The sequence below is a fragment of the Hemiscyllium ocellatum genome, chromosome 3 (genome assembly GCF_020745735.1).
Source record: "Hemiscyllium ocellatum isolate sHemOce1 chromosome 3, sHemOce1.pat.X.cur, whole genome shotgun sequence".
Classification (NCBI taxonomy): Eukaryota; Metazoa; Chordata; class Chondrichthyes; order Orectolobiformes; family Hemiscylliidae; genus Hemiscyllium; species Hemiscyllium ocellatum.
In genome coordinates, this window is record NC_083403.1 from 64,103,107 (window position 1) to 64,121,312 (window position 18,206).

At 43.5% G+C, this 18,206-nt stretch overlaps 1 protein-coding gene across 7 annotated transcripts in view; it reads left to right on the forward strand.

Annotated features, from left to right (window-relative positions):
• Positions 1-18,206, forward strand: part of LOC132832539 (trafficking protein particle complex subunit 3-like) — a 196,706-nt gene that overhangs the window by 13,430 nt on the left and 165,070 nt on the right. The gene's annotated exons all lie outside the window — the stretch shown is intronic.

Below are 18,206 nucleotides of genomic sequence, written 5' to 3' on the forward strand. Positions count from 1 at the left end.
CTGATGACCTCCGTACCCCATTTGATACAATGTATCACTTCATTTGGGGCTATTTCAGGATATAAGATTAACTTTGCAAAATTGGAGGCTATGCCTTTGGGGAACCTGAAGGATGTGCCAGAAGTTGAAGGTGGCTCCAAGTTCCCTTTTAACTGGTCACGGTCAGGGTTCCGGTACCAAGGCATTTTTATTACCCCCAAGTTTGATCTGTTATTTTGGACTAACTTTGCTCACTTGCTCAACAATATTAGGCGAGATCTCCAGAGATCTTCCAATTTCATGGCTGGGCCGAATATCTCTCATTAAGATGAATGTTATTCCTCATTTGCTTTATCCCATGCTTATGCTCCCTATAATGTTTCCCAAGTCAACGCTGCGGAAGCTTATGGGGTGGTTTGGTTTCTTTATCTGGCTTCATAGGCGGCCCCTCATCAAACTTACTAAATTGCAGTTGCCTCAAGGAGGGGGAAGAATTGATTTCCCAGACATCAGGAGGTATCAAATGAGTTCCCTGCTGTCCTTTGTCTGTGACTGGGCAGGTCACGATCCAAACTCAATATGGAAGTCTCCCAGGCAAAGTGCCCTCTTATTAAACTGTTGTTCATGGATAACAACTGTTGTTCATGGATAAGATGAGGACAGTTATGGATCACTGCTGGAACCCCATTGTCATTAGTACAGTCAAGGCATGGAGGGCAATGCATCAGAATGAGGGTTGTTTATCCAAGACTTTGCCATTTACTCCTATAGTTGGCATACCAGGGTTCCGACCAGGGATGATGGACTCAGGGTTCAAACCATGGGCAGTGAGAGGAGTTTCTAGTTTGGGAGATTTGTTTGAGGGGGAGGTCATAATGTCTTTTGAGCAACCGAACTGCAAATATGGATTACCCAGCAGAAATCTTTTCCGTTTTTTTCAGGTTAGGGATTTCATCCAGAAGAAGACTACACTTCTCACTAAGCCCTAAAAGCCCGATACAGAGAGTTTGTTGCTATGTTCCTCAAGCACCCTTTTGGTTAGTACCCTCTGTCACCTGCTGAGTGGCAGGACCTGGCAGGATATTAACCGGTTATGGGAGTCTGGGAGCAAGTGCTAGGAGTGGAGACCTCTTCTGAAACATGGGAGAACATATGGGAGAATACTTGAAAGATCTCAGTCTGTAACAGGACATGCGCTGCACAGTTAAAAGTTCTGCTCAGGGCTCATCTGGCACCATACCTGGCAAAGTTTAACAAAGGGGCATCTTCAGTGTGCCCCAAATGTAAAATAAGTGTGGGAACTCTTACCCATTGCTACTGGACATGCTACAGGCTCCGTGTTTATTGGAGTGCTGTGACAGGAGAGATAGGGAGGGTATTGAGGACTGAAGTCAAAATAGACCCAATATCTCTCCTCTTAGGTCTACCAAATTTACCATCTTTAGATGGGCATGGGAAGAAACTATTTAATGTTCTTGCATACTGTGTACTGAAGAATATTCTGATGAATTGGGTGTCTGAGAACCCATTGGGCTTGCTGGGATGACAGAAATCAATTATAGAGCACATTCCCTTGGACTTTTTTACAAACATGGTGCACCACACAACAGACCATTTTTATAAGACATGGCTGCCCTACTTGAGTAATATGGATATAGATTTGTCAGTTATCTTAACTGGAGCATTTGTTTAACCAGGATGGTTAGATTTGTCAAGCCTTGGGCCCTGGAGAGAGTCTCCCGAGTTAATACGAGTATATATACAATACTCCCGTTCCTTTGTTTGAGGTCTTGCACCGAACATAGCTGTTCTGTATTTTGTGGGGTTTTTTTTGCTTTTCTTTCTTTTTTTGATGTTGCTTTGCACAATGTTAGGGTTTGTTTTGTATTATAGAGTAGGTTAATAGTTCGGAGACAGTTGTATTGGAATTTGTGTTTCTTTATTTTTATTATATTGATATTTGTTATTGATTGTATTTTTCAATCATTTTATATGTTTTTCAAGTTAAAAAAAATTTGCTAATAAATATATTTATAAAAAAAATCTCTCAGCGGTGTGACCTCCCCTCTCTTGTTTCTAACCTCAGCCCATACTAGCTCAGTAGACAAGTCCTCTTCAAAAGTTCTTTCATCCACCGTTATACTGTCCTTGATTAACAAAGCCACAACTCCCTCCTTTTACCACCTTGCCTGATCTTAATGAAAGATCTCAACCCTGGAACCTGCAACATCCATTCCTGATCCTGCTCTATCCATGTCTCTGAAATGGCCACAACATCGAAGCCCCAGGTACTTATCCAAGCTGCAAGCTCACCTACCTTATTTCGGATACTCCTGGTGTTGAAGGGGACACACTTCAAACCGGCTTGCTCTCTGCCAGCACACTCATGTGACCATGAAATTCTATCCATGCCCTCTCTACTTACATCCTCCTGTGCACTGGAACTACACCACAGGTTCCCATCCCCCTGCTGAGCTAGTTTAAACCCCCCGAATAGCACTAGCAAATTTCCCACCCAGGATATTAGTACCCCTCTTGTTCAAGTGAAGACCATCCTGTTCGTAGAGGTCCCACCTTCCCCAGAATGAGCCCCAATTATCCAAGTACCTGAAATCCTCCCTCCTGCACAATCTCTGCTGCCCCATGTACCCCTGATATCTTTCCCTGTTCCTCACCTCACTATCACATGGCACAGGTAACAAACCAGAGATAACAACTCTCTTTGTTCTAGCTCTCAGCTTCCACCCGAGCTCCCTGAAATCCTACCTTACATCCCTATCCCTCTTTCTACCTATGCCGTTGGTACCTATGTGGACCACAACATGGGGCTGGTCACTCTCACCCTACAGGACCCCAAAGATACGATCCGAAACATCATAGACTCTGGCACCTGGGAGGCAACAAACCACCGTGAGTCTCTTTCATTCCCAACAAATCTATCTGACCCTCTAACTACTGAGTCCCCAGTAACTAACACTCTCCTCCTTTCCCCCACTTCCCTTCTGTGCAACAGGGACAGACTTTGTGCCAGAGACCTGCACCCCAATGCATGCCACTGGTAAGTCATCCCCCACAACAGTATCCAAAATGGTATACTTGTTTTTCAGGGGAACAACCACAGGGGATCCCTGCACTGACTGTTTTTACTCTCTTCTAACAGTTACACAATTTTTTTTGTGCCTAGGAGTAACTACTTCCCTGTAACTCTTATCTGTCATAGATGCTGCCTCCCAAATGATCCGAATTTCATCCAGCTCCCTCTCCAGCTCCCGAATGCAGTCTTGGAGGAGCAAAAGTTGGGTGCACTTTCTGTAGATGTACTTGGATGGGACACTAATGGTATCCCTCACCTCAAACATCACGCAGGAGGAAAATTCCTCTCCATGCACTGCCATCCCTGCTAGTCTCCTTATCAGAAAGTAAACAGGAAAAGAAGCTAACCTGATGTGTCCCTGGATGGAAGGGAAGCCCTGCAAGGCGAGGGTCTCGGGTTTAGAAAACACTCACTTATATAGCTGAAGGGAAAAAAAGTCCCTCCTTTCCCAGAAAGCTCTGCACTCTGATGTCAGATGTAAAGATTTAAATTAGTGACTCACCTTTCCCAGCAGGCCCCGGTCCAAGCTTCCACTCTTCCTGCTGCTAAAAACAGAAATGCGCTGCTGAAAATAGAAATGACATTACTACCATGCTACTGAATACGCTATTGTTCAGTTGGTCTTATCAACAGTGTCTTTAGTTAGACATTTGGAAACTTTAGAAATAAACACTAAAACAAAGTGTCAAAGAGATAACCAATGCTCACCGTAACCTTATCCACTGCTATTAAAGGAGACAATAACTTCCAGAGAAATGAAAGAGACACTTGGAAAAGTCACAATTTTACGTTTTCTTCCAATGTACATATCTCTGGTACACATAAGGGAGTTGGTAAATCATGAGTTATTTATACTATTTCCTGAGATGCAATTCCAAGAGCTAATGGATTGTAGAATTGCTCTTGTATTTATTTGGCATGATATGCATACTTACCATTTCTCAATTTAATTGTCTTTCGTTAAAAACAAAATATTGGAAACCTGAAATATAAATAAAACATGCTGGAAATATGCAGCAGATCTGGCAGCATCTGTGGAGGGATAAGCAGAATTTACATTTCATGATCTTTCTTTGGAAATGTATGCAGTTAGATATATAACAGCTTTAAATAATTACAGAGGCAGGTACTGTCAGGAGGGAAAGAAAACATATAAAGTATGAGTGACCTACTCCTGTTCCTAATTTGTATAATACAGTGGAAGGTGAGAGAGATTAAATGACAAAGTGATGGTGGTGCAGAGAAAAAGAGAATGGTAACAGGACAAGGAAAGAAAATAATAATCGTTCCAGAAAAGTGTAAGTAGAAAATATTAGAATTATTAACTTTAGCTGCTGTATGGAAAATGGGAGTGTTAATTATGATCTGAAATTGTTGAACTCAATGTTGTCTCCATAATTCTATAAGAAGATAATAGAAATATTTGGCTGGTCCTAGAGCTTCCATCAAATTAATTTCAGACAATGGAGGAGGTCAAACATAAAAAAAAGTAAGATTAGTTCAGTCAAGGAATAAATTGACTAGTGTTCAGAAGCTCAGTGCTAGACTTGTGATCTAAATATCAATGTTACTCAATGCAGAAGAGACAACATTGAGAGAAGTGAATCATTATAGTAATTGAAGAGAAGTACAAGTAAATCACTGTTTCTTTTCAAAGGAGTCTTTGAAGTCTTGGATGAAAGACAGGGGAGCACATAAAAGGGTACGTGTCTCTTGCATTTACATGGGCAGGGGCAGTGGATGGGGAAGGACATGTCGGTGTGCTTGAGGAGTGAGTTGGGGTCACAGATGAAACAATCCCTTTGGGGTGAGAAGATAAAGAGGCATGTGGGAAGTTGGGGCAACATGCAGGAAATAATCCCAAATCCATAAACACATTTGTGGGAGAAGACTTGAATAGGACAGGACAAAGAATGTTGCACACATATCACAAAAATGTGGGCATAGGTGGGACTAATGCTAGTTCCCTCAAAAACACCCTTTGGCTGAAAGAATGTGAAGGCACCTGGATGAGTATATGAATAGGAAGGATTTAGAGGGATATGTGTTTCTGGATCTGACAAATGGGACTAGGTTCATTTAGGTTAACTGGTCAGCATGGATGAGTTGGACCAAAGGCCTGTATATCTCCAGGACACTATGTCTCTAATGAGTGATGCAAAAAGAGAAGTTGTAAGTCCTTTGTACTACTTTCATGACCAAGTTGGTTACAGTGCTGAGAAATATGTACAATACGAAGATGACCACTGATCACAGAAAATGAGCTTCCTTTTCCTTCCATGGACTTCTGTTCAATAACTTCAATCTGTCCTCACACGTCACAAGTATTTTAATGTCTGCACCACGTCTGGGTGCAATGCAACCAACCCCAATTAAACTATAAAACAATAAATCAGTGTACACATATTAGATGTGGTAAGAAATCAAAAAAATATTGGTGGGGCGGGGGGGAGAGGTGATAAAGTTGGGAAAACAAAATGAAAATGAAAAATCTAGAATTTCAATGTCAAGAATGTGTTTTCAAAATTTTCATTCAAGTTTTAAAAGTTGCTTTCAGAATCTCCCAATTGAGTGAAAACCACCTTTAATTCCTTGCACTTTTATGTTACTAAAAACACAACTTGCTTGATTTTTCTCTTCTGATTATTAATGCAGTACAAATTCTCAAGTAGCTTCACCAGGATTGTTTAAAAAAGACTTGGTACCAGGTCACATATGAGGGAGATGGTGTGTATTGCTAATGCCACTTGACTAGCAATCCAGAACCCCAGGCTAATGTCCTGGGGACATGAACCCAAAACTTGAATTCCGTAAATGTCTGGAATAGAGAGCTGGCCCAATGATGATGATATAATCGGTTTTGATTTTTGTAAAAGCCAATCTGATTCTGATTTAGAGAACGAAGTCTGCCATCCTTACGCAGTCTGACCAAGGTGTGACTCCAGACTCAAGGAAATGTGGGTTGCTCTTAACATCTGGGCACTTAGGGAAGGATGGCAGGTGGCAGCTTAACCAGTGATGCCAACATTCCATAACTGAACATAAAAAGCATTTTAAATGTTTTATGCCACATCCAATTGCCTTCTCCCTCTCTGAGAAACCAAGCAATACAATTTCTGGTCTGTATGGTCAGAGCAGATATTTGGCAGCTGTAGCTCATCAATTGCTTTTCCCAACCTTCAGCCAACTGTGTCATCAATATAATATGTAAAATCTTTCCAGTACTTGACCGATGTCAACAATGGAAAGTCAATTGGGAAAATATTGCAACTTTGGAAAAAGAAGACTCTTGACATTGAGAGAAAATTACCAATTTTTCCCCTAAGGATTTAATGGCAAGATTATAATCTCACTCGTGAGTGCTGAGAGACTAATTTACCTGCATTAATGTCTCATCATTGCCTCCTTTATTTGCAGCTTGTTATTTTCCCAGGCAGAGAAACTTGATGGTGACAATTCCCAGCATGAAAGTTACAGCAGGTCCAGATTGCCACTTGCTCCTCTGGGCTGTATCCTTTATCCACAGAGGTTTGCACTGGCCATGTACCGGCCCCACCATATCCTCATGGTACATCTCTGATTCACTTATACGACAACTCATTGCTGCAATGCTTCACTTTGGAGGACAGTGACGGCTTTCATTGCAATGCTACTGCCAGACCACTTTGTGACAAGGATAGGTACCCAACTCATGGATTGGAGCAGAGTGCATCTTAGAGTTCTTAGCTTTCTCTGTTTTTGCATTCACTCACTTTGAACTCAGTTCAAATCTCACAGAACTCTCCTTGCATTTTTGTGCATTGCTGCCTCATTCAAATTACACCTTCAAAGAGCCTCTGACTTGCCTCAGCTTTTAGCACAAATACAAAGCCAGGCAGTTTGTTGCATTTACCAGCAATGATCAGTCCAGAAGGCAGACATGTTGGTGTACGGTGCTAGATCAATGCCACACCTATAGCACGTGCCAAAGGCTTATGCAGCAAATGTACTGTATGTACTCAACCAAATGGCCATGTCTCAAAGTCTAAGCAATGTAGTCCTCAGTCCAGTCATGAAGGGTAGTCATCAATCTTAAGGGGAGGCAATGGCCTAGTGGTATTATCATTGGACTGTTAATGCAGTGAGCCAGGTAATATTCTCAGCACCTGGGTTTGAATACAATCTCAGCAGATGGTGGAATTTAAACTCAATAAAAGCAATGCTGGAATTACAAGTCTAATGATGACCATGAATCTATTGTCGATTGTCAGAAAAGCCCATTTGGTTCACCAATATCCTTTAGGGATAGAAACTGCCATTCTTACTTGGTCTGGCCTACATGGGATCTAGAGTCACATTGTTGATCTTAATTGCCCTGGGCAATTAGAGACAGGCAATTAAATGCTGGCCTATCCAGCAACACCCTCATCCTGTGAATGAATTAAAAAATATCAGGGGAGCCAGTCATAGTTAGCTAGGGCCATTGTCCAAACTTAGTCTGGGAGCAGGACACGGTTAACTGGCTGCTTGAATTGTCCAAGGTCAAGGCCTTCAGGTAGTGGGCCATTGTTAGTCCCACAATTCCAGGGCAACAAGTCAGAGAATTGATGGTAAATCAGTCAGGGAGCTGTGCAGAAACTGAGCTTGGTCAGAGGTTAGTTGGCTGAAAATGTGTTGCTGGTTAAAGCACAGCAGATTAGGCAGCATCCAAGGAACAGGAAATTCGACGTTTCGGGCCAGAGCCCTTCATCAGGAAATGATTTCATCAGATTTCCTGATGAAGGGCTCTGGCCCGAAACGTCGAATTTCCTGTTCCTTGGATGCTGCCTAACCTGCTGTGCTTTAACCAGCAACACGTTTTCAGCTGTGATCTCCAGCATCTGCAGACCTCACTTTTTACTTAGAGGTTAGTTGGACTGTCTTTCCAAATCAGTAATGATCGGTCCAGGGGTTTGTTCACTGAAAGTTCAAAGGAGTTGTCAGGGGCCTATGTTGTGGTGAACAAGTTGGGGAAGTCAATTCTGGGGATTGGAAGCTGCATGCTGGGTAGTATAGAGAAGAAAATAAATGTGTTGGGCTGGGAACTCAAGGTTTAAAAGTGGGAAATAGTGAAATGAAAGACCCATAGAATACTGGAAGGTCATTGACAGTGAACTGCACACTGATGTCAACAGGATTATAATGCATTAGGGTCATTGCTGCAACTAAACTGCAGGCCTGTGACTGGGAGACTTGAACGAAAGGGTTAGTGGGAATGTGGGGAAGCTCAGTACTGATGAGTTTGTCAGGAAATGTTATAAAGAAAGGAACAATGAAGGTTTCGGGTCTTCAACTGAATGACCAGGCTGAGCCTGCAACTGAGTCTGCTAAGTGCAACTTATATTGCGTTCCATCCTTATGCAGATCACAAATATGCAAAAGAAGACCAGACTGGCTTCAATCACAATGAGAGTGGGCAGAGTGTATCTTTTCTGTCTAAAGATGCAGGTTCTGCTTGTGAGTAATACATAGTCTTTCAAAGAGCAATTGCATTCATCAGGCACTTACGCAGTGAAGATTCAAGATAATAATAAAGATAGTAAGACATCATAGATTTCTGCATGTAAAACGCATACAGTGACAATCTATGTCAAGCACAAATTCTGGCCACAAGCAATCTCCACATTATTGGCCATTATATATTGATCCTATTCATTTCTATGAAGCCGAAGTGATCACAGGAAACTTTTAAAGTGTCACCTGTGGGCCACTTTTGACAAGGATGATTATCTACACGAGGCTGTGGACCTGCTTTCCTGTCACCTAGGACTGTGAGTATTTGACAAAATGCCTTCCTTGGGTGATGTAATGGATGGAGAAGAGTATGGCGGCAAGTAACCCTACCACAGTTACAGTATCCTCCTTTACTGATGCTGCAGAGTGGGCTGTTGATAAGGTGCACTCTGTTAAAGGTCCATTTCCTTGTATTCTATGGTCCTCCTGGTCAGAGTTCTCTATGCCCCACGGTATGAAGGACTATAGCAAATGCCATATATGTACGATGCAGATATTGACTGCTTATATTCCTAAGCACCTGTTCTGTTTCTGAAATTCCCCATAAGGATCATTTGAGCAAGAAGCTGCTGAACAGCTTCCACATTAAGAAGCCACAACTGAATGTTCCCATAGGATGTAGATGGGGTATGGGAGGCTCAGTGTCTATCCTCGATGACATTTTCTCCAGACAAATGAGGCGCATTGCTGCCACACTCTGAGGATATCTTGGAACACCATCACAGAACTACATCAACTGCTGCAGCAGGATCTGTGACTTGAAGGTGTAGGTGGCCATCTTATTTCAATGGATGCCAAGATGACAGCTGTGCTAAATCCTTCTGCAAATGTCTGCTTCCAAAGATCCACAGGGACCTGCGTGGGATCTCACAACCTGGGCCCACAAATGTATCAAGGCTGTTGCTGATACAATTTGTGCCAGATCATAACTCTTCATCTCGTTTTTCTGAGATGATGGCCAGTGCTGCAGCCTGTGTTGAATACTTTACTGAAACAGCTGGTTTTCTCCAGGTTCTGGGCACAATAGATTATACACATTGAGAGAACCATATCATAATGTGGCTAACTTCATCAATAGAAAATGGTTCCATTTCATAATGTACAAGTCTGTGATAATTGGTACCACATCTTAGAGGTACGTACCAATTACACTGGAAGTTTCTATGCTGATTATATCATAGAGTCATGGAGTCATACAATGTCGAAGAAGACCCTGCAGTCTAACTAGATTACGCCAATCATGTTCCCAAACTAAGCTAGTTCCATCTACCTGTGTTTATCCCTTACACCAAAAACCTTTCCTATTCATTTCATTGAAGCCCTATAGCATGAAAACAGAACCTTTGGCCCTACAAGTTCACACTGGCCCTCCAAAGAGTATCCCACCCAAACCCATTGCTCTACATTTACCCCTAAACTAAACATCCCTGAACACTACGGGCAATTTAGCATGGTCAATTCACCTAACCTGCACATCTTTGGATTGTGAGAGGAAATTAGAGCTCCAAGAGGAAACCCACGCAGATACAGGGAGAATGTGCAAACTCCACACAGACAGTCATCCGAGGCTGGAATTTAACCCCCGTCCCTGGTGCTGTGAGGCAGCAGTACTAACCACTGAGCCGTGCGGCCCCAAATATACCTGTCCAAATTTCTTCTAAATGTTGTGATTATACCCAAATCCAACACTTCCTCTGGCACATAAGAGCCACTTTTTGTATAAAAGAGCTGCCCCTCATGTCCTTTTTAAATCTTCCTCCTCTCACCTTAAAAATATGCCCCCTAGCTTTAAACTCCCCAACCTTAGGGAAAAGACCATCGCTTATCTATGCCCTTCATGATTTTATAAATCTCTGTAAGCCCACCTCTCAACCTCCTACACTCCAGTGAAAAAAGCACTAGACTATTTTTATACCTCAGACCTTCCATTTCTGGCAATATCCTGGTAAATCTTTCTGAACCCTCCCCAGTTTAATAATACAATCCTCAATAAGTCTCAGATTCATGTTTCATTTCAACTGTTGGATTAATTAGAAGGATGGCTACTGGGAAACAAAGACTACCATCTACAACTTGGGCTGATGAATGTGTTATGCAAGCCTCTGGCTGATAGTGGGCATTAATACAATGCAGCTCGTTATTCCAACAGGGCCAATGTGCAACAAACAATAAGCCTCCTGAAGATGAGTCAAATGCATGGATTGTTCTGAGAGGAGGTGCCAAGGGTTAGGTTGTGGTGCTGTGCAGTATACTCCAGACAGAGTGTGCACAATGATCCCTGCACATTGGGCCCTGCTCCAGGCAAAGAAGAAATATGATGGACACTGAAGAGTTGGGAAGACATCAACAGTCTTCTGAGGATGAATATGAGAACATTGAGCAGGAGGACTCTTCAGCATGGTACATCAATTCAGCATTGGATTCTATTGAAACCTGGTTCCAATTGTTGTGAACTGACTAATGTTACCATCCATTGATTGTAAATTTCTATTTGTTCAAAAGGCAAACTTCTGTTTATTCCCAGAAGCAAATGCAGCATTTCTGTTTGTTCTTTCTTCACTTTTCTTGTCATTCAGCCATTTGAAAGTTTTCCCACATGGATTCGGGAAAGAGGGAGCAATCAGTGTTCAGACAAATTGTAAAACCAATTTTCTCTCCATAAATACCTGTCAAGTTTCCATTCAAAAGCTACAGACCGGATTTTCCAAGGTGTGTAAATCACATGCAGATTGTCACCTCATTTCACCTTCGTAATGTTAAGAAGATTCCAATCAGGGCCCCATCAGTGCTGTACTTTCATTCTGAAAGGCGCCTTGAAGTGGAGACCATTCTGGGAAAGGCAGACCACAGCTCCTTCCTCACAGTAGTCTGTGATCAAATTCTATGATTTAAAGGGCCAACAGGACAGCCATTTTACATTTTAAGTACACAAGTAAATGTGAGGTTAGAGTGCCAGAGTGGCAGGTGGATAGGGTGCCAGATTAGTCAGGGGTAGGATACCAGGTAGATAAGGAACCAGGAGTGTAGATGGCAAAGTGTATAGAGTGCTAAGTAATAAGGGGTAGAGTGTCATGGGGGTAGGATTTCAGATAGAAAGGATGCTAGGTAGGTAGAATGCTAAGTGGTAGGGGTAAGGTGTAGTGAGCCAGATGGCAAAGAGGCCGGGTGCGTGATGCAGTGTTTAGGATAGGTTGGCTCGGTGGGAAATATCAGGTTCATTGTGGCTAGGACATGTCCCTTCCTAGGTGATATTGTCAGGACAAAAAGTGGGGTAGATACTAGTGGGTAAGTGAGGAGAAGGGGTGTCTATGGACTGGTGGGCATTGGAGAGAGGGTGGGAGGTCCTGGGCACAGGAAGGGGTTTATGTTTGGCACCGGGAAAGGGAGCTTGGGCCAGTGCCAATGAAAGGAGAGAGTTGGGGGAGGTGTGTGCAGATGTTTGGGTCCTAGGGGGTGAGTAGGGTATTGGGTCCTGGGAATACATGGTGTATTGGTCAGGGTTGGGGGCTGTAGGGAGTCTTGGGGGAGTTGTCGTTAGGTTGGTGTGTGAATTAAGTTGGGAGGTCAGTTTAATAATTACTCAGAAGTTACGTTAGATGTTTAGTTGTCTCACCTCTGAATAACTACAGCACAACCTCGATTATCTGAATGAGACAAGTGAGGACTATTTTGTTTGGATAACTGATTGTTTGGATAACTGATCTGATTGTAAACAAGCAGTAATTGAGTGCTGGTTATCGAACAGGTCTCGGTTATCTGGTGATGTTTAACTGATAACTGAATGCAAAGTTGCCTAATGCCATTTTCACGGGACCTTGAGATCTTGTTTGGATAATCCGAAATGCGGATAGTTGATGTTTGGATAATCGAGGTTGTACTGTATTTACATAACTTCAATGGAACCTTCTGAATTCTCTGATTTAAAAGGTTACTTTTAGAGGATTCCATGCATAAGAGAATTGCCCAGTAGATTCCCAAGCAATTCCCTCAGAGTCTGCTACAGTGGTGATTCTCCAGGGTCCCAATGCACAACTCACATCTATGTTTGGATAATGACTGCCTGTAGTATGGCTAAATCATTATGCAGACCTCCCCTCAATGATTGGTTTGCACATTTATTCACATGTAACAAATCTAAACCATTTGTACTATTGAAGATGAATCAATAGTACAAATCTAAACCATTTGTACTATTGATTCATCTTCAAATGAATAAACTGAAGTAGTTTGTATTTCTCAAACATTGCTGTTGAATAAATAGATTATCATAACTTGTACCAACTTCCTTTAGGCTCAGTACTTAAGACCATAAGACCATAAGACATAGGAGTGGAAGTAAGGCCATTCGGCCCATCGAGTCCACTCCGCCATTTAATCATGGCTGATGGGCATTTCAACTCCACTTACCAGCATTCTCCCCGTAGCCCTTAATTCCTTGTGACATCAAGAATTTATCAATCTCTGCCTTGAAGACATTTAGCGTCCCGGCCTCCACTGCACTCTGCGGCAATGAATTCCACAGGACCACCACTCTCTGGCTGAAGAAATGTCTCTGCACTTCTGTTCTGAATTGACCCCCTCTAATTCTAAGGCTGTGTCCACGGGTCCTAGTCTCCTCGCCTAACGGAAACAATTTCCTAGTGTCCACCCTTTCCAAGCCATGTATTATCTTGTATGTTTCTATTAAATCTCCCCTTAATCTTCTAAACTCCAATGAATACAATCCCAGGATCCTCAGCTGTTCCTCGTATGTTAGACCCACCATTCCAGGGATCATCTATATGAATCTCCGCTGGACATGCTCCAGTGCCAGTATGTCCTTCCTGAGGTGTGGGGACCAAAACTGGGCACAGTACTCCAAATGGGGCCTAACCAGAGCTTTATAAAGTCTCAGTAGAACAACGGTGCTTTTATATTCCAAGCCTCTTGAGATAAATGACAACATTGCATTCGCTTTCTTAATCACGGACTCAACCTGCATGTTTACCTTTAGAGAATCCTCGACTAGCACTCCCAGATCCCTTTGTACTTTGGCTTTACGAATTTTCTCACCGTTTAGAAAGTAGTCTATGTTTTTATTCTTTTTTCCCAAGTGCAAGACCTCGCATTTGCTAACGTTGAATTCCATCAGCCATTTCCTGGACCACTCTCCTAAACTGTCTAGATCCTTCTGCAGCCTCCCCATTTCCTCAGTACTACCTGCCTGTCCACCTAACTTTGTATCATCGACAAACTTCGCTCGACTGCCCCCAGTCTCTTCATCCATATCATTAGTATATAATGTGAACAGCTGCGGCCCCAACGCTGAACCCTGTGGGACACCACTTGTTACTGGCTGTCATTTCGAAAAAGAACCGTTTATCCCAACTCTCTGCCTTCTGTCAGACAGCCAATCCTCAATCCATACCAGTAGCTCACTTCAAACATCATGGACCTTCACCTTGCTCAGCAGCCTCCCGTGTAGCACCTTGTCAAAGGCCATTTGGAAGTCTAGATAGACGACATCCAATGTGTTTTCCTGGTCTAACCTACTTGTCACCTCTTCAAAGAATTCCAACAGGTTTGTCAGACACGACCTCCCCTTACTAAATCCATGTTGACTTATTCTAATCAGACTCTGCTCTTCCAAGAATTTAGAAACCTCATCCTTAATGATGGATTCTAGAATTTACCAACAACCTGGGTTAGGCTAATTGGCCTGTAATTTTCCATCTTTTGTCTTGATCCTTTCTTCAACAAGGGCGATACAACAGCGATCTTCCAATCATCCGGGACTTTCCCTGACTCCAGTGACTTTTGAAAGATCTCAACCAATGCCTCCGTTATTTCCTCAGCCACCTCGTTCAGAACTCTAGGATGTATCCCATCGGGGCCAGGAGATTTATCAATTTTAAGACCTTTTAGCTTTTCTAGCACTTAATACATGTTGATGTCACAGAAAATGTTTTAACGTGGATATCACTTCAACTGTTCCTTATTAAGAAGCTGTTCTGTTATGTTCCTGTCCTTTAAAATTGGCATTTGCCATCGACATCACCTACAGGTTCAGCACATCACATGGTATGTGTGAAATCTGCAATAGGTTCACTTAAATCGGTTGGTTAATGGCAAGCATTTGTTTTATTTTGCAGTGAGTTGTTTTTATAACAAAATTCAAGTGTGCACTTGTACACAATCCTTTACAGTACATAAGCTCATTCTTTTCTCTCACTCAATATTTTATCCCAGTTTCTGGATCTGATAATAGCTCTGAGGATAACTTTTCATAGCCTGGATACGGTAAAATTAGTTAATGAGTGACAATGGTAATCCAGCACTTAATAGCCCACTCTTAGTATTTAAGTTGGTGCTGCCATTTTCTTTGGGGTCTTCACAAGAGAAGTCAAGGAGTCTGCTATTTCAGGGTGAAGCCTAGTTTTAAGTTTGGTCCTCTGATGTACGTAGGATTTCATAGGGGAATGTCGTGGTACAAATATGCACAATATACATTGAGCATCTTCTGCAGCCAAGCCAAATGGAGCAGCCAAGCCAAATTCCTTCAAATCTACCTGAAAAAACAGCTCATGCCATGTATTTTTTAAACTAGTTTATTTAAGGCACTTCTATAATATATCTGCTGCTCTCTGCAGGCCTAACTGCATCACACAATATCTTAAGGTACAATTTCCAGCTCAGCTCTGTGGAAGAGTTGCCAGGAAACCTGCTCTGTTCCCAGCCAGTAAATTGACTGGTGCAATGATTTCCAGTATAATTATATAGCTTTTGTAGCTTACTAATAATAAACAACTGATGCTCAAACTTCATAATAAGTTAGAACTTCCAGCATAGACTTCAGGGTGTGGTGTGAATGTTGTCTCTATTGCCCGTCTGAATGAAAGTGCTATGAAGTCGATAACAGCAGTCTTGAAGAAGCCTTGGTAAGGCTGAACAAATAGCTTAATAAATTGGTAAAAGTAGCAATTCATTCAGGATTATCCAATAGGTTAGGCAACTTTATCAAATTTGCAAAGTAAAACATGTAATCTAACTCCTGTGGAATCACGTTTTGTCAGCAATGGTTACTGTTTCCAAATATAGACAATCCCTATATGTCTCACACTGATGAGGTCATAGTGATTGACAAACATTGCCAAAAACAAAAAAAATGAGTGTCACTGACCAAAATTTTTGCTTTTGTTATAATTTACACTGTTTTACTTTGCATCAGTCTGACCAAACAGTTTCAAAATTAATTGGTATAGACGGATATGCAGCAGAGCAGCCTGCTGAGTCATTGTTCAATATTCTCATCATTTCCCATAAAGCATGTTGGCACAAAATCCACAGCAATTCTGGTACAGTCCTGCTGTCTTTAGTAAATGTTTGTTGGAATAGCTGGAGACCAGGCTGGAACCATAGTCTGCTTACATTGAGAGCACGAGACATTCATGGACAGAGTGCAACGGGTAAATGGGGGTGGGATGAAGGTGATAAGCCAGAGAGGAGGGTGGAGTGGATAGGTGGAAAGGAAGATAGGCAGGTAGGTCAAGTCATGGGGACAGTGCTGAGCTGGAAGTTTGGAACTGGGGTGAGGTGGGGGGAGGGGAAATGAGAAAACTGGTGAAGTCCACATTGATGCACTGGGGTTGAAGTGTTCCGAGGTGGAAGATGAGGTATTCTTCCTCCAGGCGTTGGGTGGTGAAGGAGCGGCAGTGAAGGAGGCCCAGGACCTCCATGTCCTCAGCAGAGTGGGAGGGGGAGTTGAAATGTTGGGCTACAGGGTGGTGTGGTTGATTGGTGCGGATGTCCCGGAGATGTTCTTAAAGTGCTCTGCTAGGAGGCGTCCAGTCTCCCCAATGTAGAGGAGACTGCATCAGGAGCAACGGATACAATAAATGATATTAGTGAATGTGCAGGTAAAACTTTGATGGATAGATTACTTACAGTGTGGAAACAGGCCCTTCGGCCCAACAAGTACACACCAACCCGCTGAAGCGCACCCACCCAGACCCATTCCCCGACACTACGGGCAATTTAGCATGGCCAATTCATCAAACCTGCACCTTTTTGGACTGTGGGAGGAAACCGGAGCACCTGGAGGAAACCCACACAGACACAGGGAGAATGTGCAAACTCCACACAGTCAGTCGCTTGAGGCGGGAATTGAACCCGGGTCTCTAGCGCTGTGAGGCAGCAGTGCTAACCACTGTGCTACCATGCCGCCCTTTGTGGAAGACTCCTTTGGGGCCTTGGATGGAGGTGAGGGAGGAGGTGTGGGCGCAGGTTTTGCAATTCCTGCAGTGGCAGGGGAAGGTGCCAGGATGGGAGGGTGGGTTGTTGGGTGCTTGAACCTGACCAGGTAGTCACGGAGGGAATGGTCTTTGTGGAAGGCGGAAAGGGGTGGGAAGGGAAATACATTCCTGGTGGTGGGGTCTGTTTGCAGGTGGCGGAAATGTCGTCAGATGATTTGGTTTATGCAAAGGTTGGTAGGGTGGAAAGTGAGCACCGGGGGTTCTGTCCTTGTTACGGTTGGAGGGGCAGGGTCTGACGGCGGAGGCAGGGAATGTGGACGAGATACGTTGGAGGGCATCTTTAACCACGTGGGAAGGGAAATTGCATTCTCTAAAGGAGGCCATCTGGTGTGTTCTGTGGTGGAACTGGTCCTCCTGGGAGCAGATACGGCAGAGGCGGAGGAATTGGGAATACGGAATGGCATTTTTGCATGATGTAGGGTGGGAAGAGGTGTAATCCAGGTAGCTGTGGGAGTTGGTGCTCACCTTCCACCCCACCAACCTTCACATAAACCAAATCAACCGACGACATTTCCGCCATCTCCAAACGGACCCCACCACCAGGGATGTATTTCCCTCCCCACCCCTTTCCACCTTCTGCCAAGACCGTTCCTTCCGTGGATACCTGGTCAGGTCCACGCCCCCCTCCAACCCATCCTCCCATCCTGGGACCTTCCCCTGCCACCACAGGAATTGCAATACCTGCACCCACACCTCCTCCCTCACCTCCATCCAAGGCCCAAAAGGAATTTTCCACATTCATCAAAGTTTTACCTGCACATCCACCAACATCATTTATTGTATCCGTTGCTCCCGATGCAGTCTCCTCTACATTGGGGAGACTGGACGCCTCCTAGCAGAGCACTTTAGGGAACATCTCTGGGACACCTGCACCAATCAACCACACCGCCCCGTGGCCCGACATTTCAACTCCCCCTCCCACTCAACTGAAGACATGGAGTCCTGGGCGTCCTTCACCACCGCTCCCTCAGCACCCAATGCCTGGAGGAAGAATGCCTCATCTTCCACCTCAGAACACTTCAACCCAGGGCATCAATGTGGATTTCACCAGTTTTCTCATTTCCCCTTCCACCAGCTTAGCACTGTCCCCATGACTTGACTTACCTGCCTATCTTCCTTTCAACCTATCCACTCCACCCTCCTCTCTGACTTATCACTTTCATCCCACCCCCATTCACCAATTGTACTCTGTGCTACTTTCTCCCCACCCCCACCCTCCTCTCATTAATCTCTCCACCCTTCAGGTACTCTGCCTCTTTCCAGAAGAAGGGCTTTTGCTCGAAACGTCAATTTCCAAGTTCCTTGGATGC